The sequence below is a fragment of the Centroberyx gerrardi genome, chromosome 2 (genome assembly GCF_048128805.1).
Source record: "Centroberyx gerrardi isolate f3 chromosome 2, fCenGer3.hap1.cur.20231027, whole genome shotgun sequence".
In the NCBI taxonomy this organism is placed as follows: Eukaryota; Metazoa; Chordata; class Actinopteri; order Beryciformes; family Berycidae; genus Centroberyx; species Centroberyx gerrardi.
Genome location: NC_135998.1, coordinates 21,217,897 through 21,230,333, shown reverse-complemented (window position 1 = coordinate 21,230,333; position 12,437 = coordinate 21,217,897). Strand labels below are relative to the sequence as shown.

The 12,437-nt window shown below is 42.1% G+C and overlaps 1 protein-coding gene across 1 annotated transcript in view; it reads right to left on the bottom strand.

The window, feature by feature from the left end:
* Positions 1-11,711, bottom strand: part of arhgap24 (Rho GTPase activating protein 24) — an 81,584-nt gene extending 69,873 nt beyond the window's left edge. Inside the window, exon 1 of the mRNA XM_071901033.2 lies at positions 11,222-11,711. The gene's annotated coding sequence lies outside the window, so the exon portion shown is untranslated. The remainder of the gene's footprint in view (positions 1-11,221) is intronic.
* Positions 11,712-12,437: the final 726 nt, after the last annotated feature.

Sequence of the window (12,437 nt, the reverse complement as noted above, 5' to 3'; positions counted from 1 at the left end):
GGGGACATATTTATTCATATGACATGAATTATGTAATGGGGAAATTATTTATTTTTTCCCCCAGACTGCATAATACACATATGACCTTTATAGAGACATATGGGCTTTGGTGGTCCTCTTCAAAGACTTTTAACCAGCGACCCTCCAGTCACCCTCCATTTTCATAAACATTTCAGAACACCTTCAAATGAAAAAGGCTGCTGAGGATTAATTTCACCTCATTTCATCTCACAGGTGAACGATTGTTTGTGTGAGCGTGTGCAGCTACACACATATGCAACCCCCCCCCCCTTCCCCCAACCTCCAAATATATCATTTTCAAATGCATAATACTATGCATCGTTCATTCACATATGCTACTATTTTGAGACTGCTGCTGTCAGTTTTAAGCATTGCCACGTTATCAGAGGTTCTGGTTTAGCTTGGCCTGGTGGCGGTCCAAACAACCCACAGGTCCAGATGAGGACCAGATGCAGCCCAGCACTGTTTGTTCCAGTCAGCAGTGGGACAAGTGCAGCAGGGCTGCTGCGGTGCTGCAGGCACTTTATTTGGTTCCGTGCACAGTCCAGACAGGCATGTCCTCTGTGCATGTGGATGCACAAACACCCATGTATGCACAGGCAGGTACACATGCAAATGCATGCAAACACACCACCACTATCATCACTACCAAATAAGAAAATGAAGGACCTGTATTCTATTGTAAGTTCATATCACTCCAACCGTGTCCCCACACTCTTTGAGTACTTGCTTTCCTTAAAAGAGTGTCTAATGATAAAGATGGAAGGACACAGTTCATTATGTCACTGTTCTGTTCTGTTCAAGGAGTTTGAGATAGGGGGAGGGGGGGCTGCATTAAGCCGACTCATAACATACTCTTCCTAGATCCTGCTCTATCATTTCATTACATGTTGTGGAGATGGAAGATGATTGATATTGAGCTAATTGAACTGATGCCTTGAATCTGGACAAAGCAGTCCACATTATTTTACCTGATGTCTGGTATCATCTCTCTCTCTCTCTGTGGTTTCATTGGGGGTGAGGAGAGAGGTGAGGCTGTCTCTGTCCTACATAAATTCAGAGCACTGACTCACTGAATCTTTATGTCTTTCTCTTTAAAGTTAGATTCTGTAAGTATAATGTTGTCTTGGCCTGGGTTTTACATTGTGACCATAAGGATAAAGGTGTCAGAGATCAGCTCCACTAGCTAGGGAGCCTAACATTAACACTAGTTTACTGACATATTTCTACTGCACACATGGGTGATGTGGCTAGCCACTGTAAGTAGTGCTAAAACCAAGTGTGAAGTAAGATGGACAATACAGACGGTCTGGCAGTGGCTTGAATCCTACTTACACTAAAAAAAACTTTTAAATACTTACTGTTTATAGCTAAAGTTTATCTTCATTCTATACTTGCAGCTTTCTGCACTCCTCTAAAAGAACACTCATATCAGCTTTTGTCTTGCTTTGCATGGTGGAGGCTGTAACCCACTCATTATTGCTCATCCAACACTACTTTACCCTCGCTACTAGCATGCTAGACCCATGTGAAAGAAGTAGGCAGTGCCCTTACTTTGCCTGTGGTGAAATCTATTTCACCATAAAAGTCCCATTCAGGATCCTCTGAGACGATTCATTCAAGGAAAAATTATTTTTTGCGGCGGATAATTATGCTCTTCAGTATTAGAGAGGAGATGTCCCCTGTACCCCCCCTGCTTCCTACGTTCTGTTATCTCAAATAACATGTGAGCATGTGCACACACACACACACACACACACACACACACACACAGCATAAATCATGGTGTAGAGGTGACACACCCATCTGTTGACGGAGTCACCTGCTGTGTGTTGCCAGTCTTGTACCACAGTCCCTTTACCATTCCAGGCCTCCTGCCCTGTGATTAATTGACCCTGGGCCTGGTTAACAGCACTGCTGGGACTGGCCTGTGCTATGCCTGAATTGAAACTGTAAACAACTGTCATGGAGCACAGTTTCGTAAGACTGTTTGGGGCTGTCTGAGAGGAGTACACTATTTTTAAGTTTCACCTTAGTCTTGTCCAGACGCAATAGATTATCTTTGCAACACTGGAATGAAATGCATAATCATTACTAAAGCTATAAATTACAGGATCAATGGAATGTGAGATCACATTAAAAGTTGTTTCTTTGATCTGTGTAATGTAACTGCATGATCAATTGTGACCTTTTACTCATTTTGATTTATATGCCCCTGGTAAAAGCTTCTTCATCGATTAGGTCAGAAACACACAAAATTATGGGAAAAAGATTTGAGCATCTTGCCTTAAGAACATCAATAAGGCAATGGATCCTAAACTTATTCAACAGAATGAAGATGAAAATGAATGGCTGGTGTGATAGAGGGCATTCTGGTGACACTCCCTCAGGTCCTTGTTGCAAACTTGGCGACTTTACAGCTAGATTTAATGACTTTTCACACTCCCTGGCGACTTTATTTCTCAAAAGCAACTAGCAACAAATCTTGCAACTTTTTCCGACCATGGGAGCAATGTTAATGTGTTGAGTCCCAAAGCATTTGGCAACAGCATAGCCCCCCTCCCTCTGCTGAGAGCGGGGACTGAAGCAAATATTGATATGCAAACTAGCGTTTGATGTCATCTGGCAACTTCTAGCAACTTTTTGGTCAGCCAATAGCTACTTTCCGTGGAGAGTTGGCAACAGTGGCTGAGAACACCTGATTGTGTTTCTAAATGTACTGCTTGGGCATCTCAGCATAACAGAAAATATATGGTTATTTTCTGTGTTGTTTTGACAGGGAACTGAACATTTCCCCACTGACACATCTGACCAATTTTGTGTTTCGATAATTTGTGCTTGTTAGCTAGCAGCTAACCATCACTATCTTCTTGTAAAAACATCTGATTTGCGCACTGGCTAACATATCTAGTATAGCCCTAAGAAATGTATCTAGTAGGCCTATTAGCAAACACTAGCAGTGGCTAGCAGTCACATGTTACATTAACATTGGGTGCTTTGCTGATTTAGCTTACTGGCTAGTTAGCTAGCTAACAATGCAAAAAAAACATCTGTTTGTTTAAGTTAATTGAGCTGACTCTTCTCAAGCTACAACTCATAGTGCTTTGTAGTAGAGATAGGACCAGAAGACAAGGGCTAAACGCAAGATAGTTACAGTAACCTAATTTTGGAAACACATCTACCTTATCAGACCGATCAGTTTCACTTATAACATTGCTGAATTGACCTACACTCACACCACCAACATTTTTTTTCAGGTATCTGTCTTTTTTCCTAATGAGGTTGTTATATACAGTATGTAGCCATTTTTTTTCGCAGGTAATTCTCCACTGGACCTCCATGATGGTGTCATACGGAGATTTATGTTGCAACTGCAAAGCCTCTCCGTGTCTGACCTGTTTGTCCATACAGCACATCCAAAACAGCTCTGCTTCCCAGAACTGTATCCTGTGTCTCTGTAAAAGACCTGTATGTGTGTGTGTGTGTGTGTGTGTGTGTGTGTGTGTGTGTGTGTAAGTTTCCCCTGTCTGACAAAGGCACAAAAAGTAACCTCCAGTAAGACTGCCCCTCTGTCCCCTGAGCCTCATGCCCTGTCCAGTTTAAAAAGGTTCCATTGATGAAGCCTCATAAATAAAATACGGTCACCAAAATGAGCAGTGGAGCCAGTTATGTAATATTAATGATTTTCTTCCCTTCATAACAAGGAAATAAAAGCAGGAAAGCAGCCAAAAACAAAGAAATAAAAGGATTATTAATAAGTAGTCTTAAAGTCTAGAATGAGCAGCTGTATACATAATGTAGCCTATCTACTCAAAGCAGCTCAAAACATGAAGAAAAATCATCTTTCACTCATAAATCACAATAAAAATGGTAATATGAAGAGTTAAATTTCAAGATAATATGTATCCTAAGCAAGGACTTAAATTATAATCATATTTTAAATGGAGTTCTAATTTTGAAATGAAAATGTTCACATAATTTATCCAGAATATTTTTGACACAGTAAGTAAAAATCAAATTAGAGATTGAGATGAAGCGTAGATTATTTTGTTCTTTAATTTTAGTACTGAATGTTAGTACCAGGTGTGATCTCTAGAATAATGAGCATGGCTGTATGAATTCCAAAGCCTAAAGTGAGAATTTCCATCATGGAAATGAACGCCCATGCCTAGTATACTGAACAGTATATTCTGCCTCAACTGTCAAGCAGCATTCAAAACTTTTTGGGTTTGAGAATCTCTTAGTAGGATTTTCTCACACTATGCCTGAGAGCTCAGACCATTACCCAAGAGTCAGTGGGAAGAGATACCCTGACCTTCACCATAAACAACGACAGTTCAGTATACAGCACATGCAGACAGACAGCCAGACACACACACACACACACACTAAAGGATGCCACAAATATACAGTCACGAATCAGACCCCTAAGGTTTTCTGGCATGTGCTATAATTTCTGTAAACAGGATGCAACATATTCCCCAGTGCTTATGGCCACAGTAGCCGGCTCTGTGACAGTCTAAGAAAAAACGAATAATTTCAAACGGCACAAGAGAGAACAGAAGGCAGTGTCTAGGGCATTCTTCTACTGGGTATTCTTCTATCAGTGATACTAATCTGTCAGCGGTTTGTCTCCATTTGGGTGCAGCTAGGTATTAGTATTCTCTGCCTGTCTGACTGTGTCCATCAGCAGGAGGGATACTGAGTCATGCTATCTCTCTTAGGCACTGTTTCTTTTGGTTAAAAAATGTGCCTCTTTCAGTCAAGTCATAGAATACTGCATAAACCTACTGAATATGTCCTTACTAATCTAAACTGTCCTCTGTTCAGCCAATGAGGCATTGAATCGGACAAGAAATAATTTCCCTTGTTTCTTAGGCACAACTCTTTGACGTAAGCTGACACTTGTGATGATAAATAGGGCACCGAGAATTTGCATTGTATCAGCCAACACAGTGGGGTGACACACAGTATATAGGATGATTCAGCATACAGCTTTGAATAAAGTTACAACAACCTTTGACACATTGCTCAATCAAATGTCTTGTTCACATAATTATCCATGTTTTTAGATGAAAAAGTATGTGCTTAATGTCAGATGCACCATGTCTTAAAAGCCATGGACCATTATTCCAATACACTGTGGGGACAAGGACAATCTAGAGGTCTTGACAAGAATGAGAGTTTGATGAGATTGTAAAATTTCTGAAATGTGATACGGCACATTGACTGTGCAAGGCCGGTCTCATAGCATCGGGAGGTTGTTGGCTTTCAGTGCTTGCACAGGGTGTTTGTTCCCCGTATGGGAATGTATTGAAGCTAACAGCACACAAAAAGCCTGAACCGTTGTTTGACATGTCTTTGTTTGATCTGTCTGCTTTAGTTTGGAGGGAAGGGGAGGTTGGCCTCGCTTCACAATCCTGCTCATCCTTTGGGAAATGAAAGTTGCACTAGGCAAGATTTTTATTTAAAAATGCACCTGTATTATCCGCCTAAATCACAAGTTGGGGCTGCAAAATGGAGAGCATCCCATTCCACCCAAATTGAGACTCGCCCTATTTGCCCAAATAAAATTCTAGGTATGGACACTGGCGGGAAATCTTCTCAGGCCACATGAAGTGATGAATCAAAACTTAGCAGTGAAATACAAACTCCTCAACAGCAGCGAGTGCGCACTCTGTCAAGAGGAAGATGGACTCAACATTAGATCTTTCTGAATTTCGTTTTTCAGATTTTAAGGAAAGCGCTTTTGCGTTTTTGCCTCTTAGTATTGATTGCATGCCTAAACAAGACTCACATGGGTTATTCTTCAAAACTATTGATGAAAATGCACAATAGTAAGTTGCGTTCTGTGTTTATAAGGGTTGTCAGTGATCAAAACAAAGTGCAAATGATCCCCTTTATCTACTGCCGGAGGCCATAATGATTCCTTGATGAATAGCAGACATGAATTCTTTATTCACCCCCTTTACCATGTGGCAGACAGTGCCATTACCATCACCATCTGTCTGTCTGTCTGCAGTCCTCAGCATTGCAGTTTCACAGCTGCTGCACTCCACATTGGCCCCAGTGCTTGCCGGCTAATGCCCATACCAATTCTCCCTGGATGATGCAAAGGCCGATGGTGCGTGAAACAGAAAACTCACTATGGCGGGTTGGAAGAGCACCACCAGTTACTCTTAACAAGTTTGATGAAATCTATTTTGGCAGCTAGAATGCAGGAGAAATGCTAAGGCACAAGAACAAAGACATTACAGCCAAAGCAATTCACAGAATCATTTTAAAGGCATTTAAAAGGTATAATTCTCATGCAAGGGCTACATTGATTCCCCTGTCCTTACCCTTTGTATATACATTACGTAAGAAAGAATTTACATGCAATTCTTCATTACTGTCTTTCTTCTGAATAGTTTCTGAACATAAACATAGACCTCCTGGCCATAACTGTAGCATTCCCTGTTAGTTAGTATACTCAAGCACCATAGAGAATATGGGAATTGTTCCTTCTTAGACACCATAGTTGAAGACATTTTTACAATTGCACCAAAAAAGCAAATGAGCTTCATCTCTTTAAGAAACATTTCACGTCCTCCTCTCCCCTATATTCCTCCTCTATCTGCTCCTAGATAATTTTCTGCCTGGCTCTTATTTCTTTACATAGCACTTTAATATTGGTTGCTTGTAATATGATGATCTTGGAATTTAAGCTTGTTCTACTGTGGCACTCAGTAGTCCCTCTGAATAAGAGTATACTATATACAGTATAATATGTTAATATAATGGCTTTGTCTTTGTTGGTGTCACTACTGTTATCTAGTAGGATAGTTAGCTATGACTAATTTAAATTTGAATTAAATCCAGCCAGGCTAAATGTGCTAGCATTATCAAAGCCAGCCAGGAGACCCATGTATGCTCTCAGCAAGGATGTGAATTCCACGTCTCGTCTAACAATACACACAGTCGGCCCAGCACTCATCCAGCAAGTCACTCCTCATGCCCCCATAGCTCATGCTTTGAGGTTGTGCTATGCAAAGAAGGCCTCCCTCGTCCTCATGGCTTCTGAAGTAATGTCTGATCATGGCACAGAAACAAGAGATCCCTCTTTCTGGGACATTATTGAACAATTGGACCAGTCTCCCTTGTTCTCTGGACCTGCTGGGAAAGGACATGAAGATTGTTGCTTTCAGCAAGTTTATCTGATGACAACTTCAAATTCGGTGATGGCAAGCTTCAACCCAGCTCTGCTGGTTCACTTCTTCGATTGGTTGGAGGCCATGGGCCTGACTCACATAAAATCCACTACTCTCTGCTAGTTAACAAGCTCACACTGCGGAGCAGTGCAGCAGCCTTGCCAATTCTCAGCCACCCAGCTGGAGCAAGTGCACCATATCAGGATACTCACTGCCTGGGCAACAAGTAGAGTTGTCATACTTGAGATTTACTAGGCTAAATTGCTGGCTGCATACTGTGTTAACGTCCGGTGAATCACCCCAAACCCTAGATTAACCTACTGTATATAGTGCAGCTGTATCCCATCCCATATAACGCTATCATACACCTCTTCATGTCTGCCACCATTTCCACAGGCTAAGGGAGGTAGAGACTGTTGTGGGTGGTGGAGTGAAATCATCCACACCGAGTCCCTCCCAGTTTACACTGAACAAAGCTTTTTCAAACTCGGTGCCTTTTAGGTCTCATAGCAGTCATACCCTTGATGCTATTATGCATGAGGAGGGTTCAGAGATGGTACGAGCCATGCACCTAGACCCATCCAAACATCAACACAATAACCTCAATAACCTCAGTTTTAATGCATGCCTTTTAAAGCATTTCAACAACAAATTAGACTGCCATGTTTTGATATTCAGATTAATGTTTACCCTTCAGATCAGGGGTTCAGTTTATGTCTTACTGTATCTCACATTGACCAATAATTCTCCTCACTCTGTCTCATACCTGCATACTTTTCTCATGCAAATTTGTATCTTTTGTTTCAATATTGCTGATGAAGTGAGGGCAAATGGAGATGCATTTAAGATACTTGTATGCCCATAGCATGTCAGTGTGATTTTCTGCCCAGGGTGTGATCCAGAGTGTGTCCCCCCCAAAGTTGCAGTGAAAACTACACCTTTGGCTGGAGATGAAACAGAGAAAACTAAAAAGTAATGCAAAATGTAAATAGTAATGTACATGTAAATAGTCACACGATGCAGAGGAAAACATACTATTTGTTGCAATAATTACCATCTTTGGTCTGCTTTCATGGAAATAATGGAAAGTGTCCTGTAAAATGTATCATAGTTGTGATCATTGTTGCCTTAATAATGGAAACAAAGACATACACCACAAAGCAAGCCATAGATGCAACATGAACTTTTCTTAATATTGACTGGCAATGCTGTAAACCCTTTAAATATCCCTAAGTCACCCTTCCTCGGCCCATATGGAGCCCCCTTGGTAGTCTCTGCACAGCAGGGCCTCCTCGACCCGCATGTGTTAAAGACAAATATAACCCTCCGTTACCAAAGCTGCGAGCTAGACAGCAGTCTGTTTCTGTTGCACTCCTGCTGAAAAGTCACAGAGGTGCGAGGAGGGCATGTTTCTTGCTGTGCCGTTTGCTAATCATTGGTTAGGGAGAGGATGTCACGGAGGACAGGCTTCAGCTTACGTTCACTCACTGCCCACGCTACCCACTGTGAGTCACAGAAGATAGGTGAATGGACGGAGGGAGGAAGGGAGTGAGGGAGGTAAGGGTGGGTGGTAATATAGCAGGAATACAGGTGGATTGATTCTTGGAGATAGATAGATAGATAGATAGGTAGATAGATAGATAGATCAAAAGAGATACATACATACATACATAGACAAAAAGTTTCACTGTTGATTTTCTCTTTTTCCACTACCCCTGCTGAAATGTTCTATGTGCTCTCATGCTTTCCTGCCTGCATCAATGTGATGAGTCAATGTCTATTTTGTCTACACACCAATTTAGACAGCATGTGACCCCTTTATAGTCTACAATGTGGCCCTTTGGTATGGTACACTGTAAGCCAGCATACTCCCTCCCCCTCCTCACTCCCCTCCCGCTCTGCCCCCCACTCTCTATTTTCCTCCATGCCATGTGTCACAGCATGTCTGGGAACTGTGCAGTCCTGTGGAGAAGAGAGGTTGATGATGACTGACTTCACACTGACCGCTGACTCATTCAAAATGTGTTCTAAAGACTGTTACAAGTCATGATAAAAGTGTTATTTAGCTATCTTCTGTAAGGCAGTGACGTAAATGCATGAGGATCTCAATCTGACAATGTAATATAATGGAGTTTGGGAAAGATGGAAGCTAACCTATATCTCTGGATTTTAACCTAAGCTTACTGTAATAAAGCTCAACCCTGCCATGAACGAGCAAAGCCATTAACCTAATTTGTGCTGTAATGTTCATTTAGAAGACACCGGTGACCTATGAAGAAGAAGAACCATTATATTTATGAATTGAACTCTCTCTCAACAAACAGATATCACACAGCCAGACCTGGGAACAGTGGAGTGCAGCAGCTGACATGGGGAACCTGATCCCTGGGCTTTCCAACAGCACAGCTTGTGCACTGCAGACATTCCTGGCATAGGGGGATCATCATATCTTCCCTCTTTCTACCTCAACTCCTGCCCTATTTCCTTTCTCATCTCCCCATCCTCTTTTTCCATCCACACACATGGTGGGGGAGAAAAGTTGGGGAGATGGCTCACTGTCCTCCCATTTCCTGCTTGCCTTTTTTTTTTTAAATCTACTTTTTCCTCTCCCCGTCCTCCCTTTCTCAAACCCTTTCATTCTTTCATTTCCTCTTATCCATCCTTCCTTCTCTCTTGTGAGTATGTCGTGAGTAGTTACAGTCAGCGACATCCACGCACATGCAGTCCCACTTAGGGACACATGATCAGATAGCACATTTATCCAGATATGATTGAGTTTCCCTCTCTGTTTGGCCAGTTGACAGCCGGACAGGAGGTCTGTGTTTGGATGCCATTTGTACCTCACCATCTGTATGTTCTGCACTAGAATCAGTGTGCCCTTGCAAAATAGTTGTCTTGTACAGCCACAGTAAATGTGCTGAATTTTGATGAACTTTGCTAAACCTGCCGTAAACACACAGTCCTTGATGCTTTCTTGCTGTCCAACAGCTATGATTACTAAATTACCTGAATTGTTGCAGTTATGTTGTCACAGGCTAATAATGGGACTGATATGATTTAGATGAAGATTACAGCTTTTACTCATTTCCACCTGTAATTGAAACTAAACTGTGTTCCACAGATTCCCAGCAGGCCCACCAAAGTGGTAGACATCTATAGTTACTGATTGCTGTGTGTTTATTTCCCCAAGTTCGTCTCTCTTCCTCTCTCAGTGTGCACCTTACTGCCGGTGACACAGTTGGCTGAGATGAGTTAGTAATTTAATTGGTTAGAAATATATCACATTAATCAACCGATAACCCAAAGTGATGGTGATCAAATCCATAAAAAAGTGCTGGAGACAAATGTGTGACGTTGGAATTTTGTTTGGAACGTTTAATCTAAAACCCCATCCATTATCAAAGGCATTGACGTTTGTTGTACAAAAGAGGGATGTGTGTCATCAGTGTCTCTGCTTAGTAAATGGAAGGCACTTGCTGGCCATCTCTGCTTGTGGTCTGGGGCTATATATATATATATGTAGGAAATGTGTCAAAAGGAAGTGACAGTCACTGACTCACATGCAGCATCTAAAAATCTGACAGCTTCAAAATGACATAAAATTTTGTGGCATACATGTCATACATACTACATTTTATATAAAGTTGTGTATCAAGTTTTCCTGCTTAAAATCCGAATGACATACCACGTAAAGTGCTGCTGTATCTCTACTGGGAAACTGATAAGAAAGTACCAGTCAGTTGTTGTCCATCTTCTGTCAGTCATACCATTTTCCCTACAGCCTCTCGCTGCAGTAGACAGTCATGACAAAGTGTATAGGGATGTGTGAACTTGGCTTAAGTAAGGTGGGGACATTAACTATGAAACAGTTGCCACACAATCACCAACATTCAGGTGTAACAAATAACACCTCAGCACACGCAACAGCATCACAGACAAAAGCACTCACTATAAAACTGTACAACCATACAGCAAAAAAACAACATCAACAATAAAAACAGCACACTCACCCTTCAAATAAACAGCCCTGTAGAATCTATCAGGTCTGACGCTTGGTGATGCAAAAGTGTTATATCCAATCCAGTGACAGGTAATCGGTCACAGAGAGAAAATCAACAACAACAAAAATCCCTGGCTGAGAGAAGCCGAAGCTGCACTTCAGCTCTGCTGCTGCTCCCCTCCTGTTGCCACTTCCATAGGATCTGGCCGGCTGACTCAGTGTGTAGAGAGAGGATTGAGTTTGCTGCGGCTGGAACAAGCTGTTATAAACTTTTCCCCTGACTGCTCACACCATCTGCATGCTGAGAAAGTCTCCGCTGTGGACGGGATGGCTGGCTGCCGCGGTCAGCACAGTCACAGACACATGGGGCACCAGCACAGGAGGAGTCCGCACACACACACATGCACACACACACAGACACAGACACGCACACAGACACAACACTGCGCAGCCTATGCAGTCCTAACTCCTCACCCTGGCCAGCGAGAGAGACACTCACACTCAACTTGCTCTGAGAAGACTGAGTGTGTATGTTGGTAACTGTGAGCAGGTTTTGTAGAGAGAGAGAAGGAGGAGGGGAGAGAGAAGGAGGGGGCAAGTGTGTTTGTGTGAGCATGTTTGAGGAAGTCTGACTGACTGAGCTGTCCCCTTGCAGTGCAGTCGACTTTTTCTTGGCTTTCAGATTACACACAAGCAACTGGCAGCTTTCATCCACTCACACAATGTTGCGCAGTCAAAAAGTTACCAGACTTTGCCATGTTCATTAAATGGCATGCTTTATAATGTGCAATGAAAAGTCCTAATTTGCTCTACATGTCTGGTTCAGGTTGTCCGTGAGTAATTCAGCATACAAACACAGAAAGTTGCCCTAGTTTTAAGGTGTCTACAAGATGACATAGACAAATGACTGTGTGCATGCAGCTACTAGGACAAACATTTTATTCTCAGCAACTCTATCCTCACTCTGGTGCAAGCCCAGCTGTATACACACCACTGGAAAGTGCATCTTGTTTGGCTGGGAGTGGTCTAAATTGCTTCTCGTTCTCATCTCATCTCATCTCATCTCATGGTGGTCCCTTATAATGAACATGCCTGAGTAAAGAAGAGCATTTGTCATTGTCATAAAATTAAAATGAGCAAATGTAGAATCTGCATGATTAATGGATAATCATGTATATGGAACTTCCACAGTACAGTAAATTGGGAGCTGTGGGTGCTATTCCATT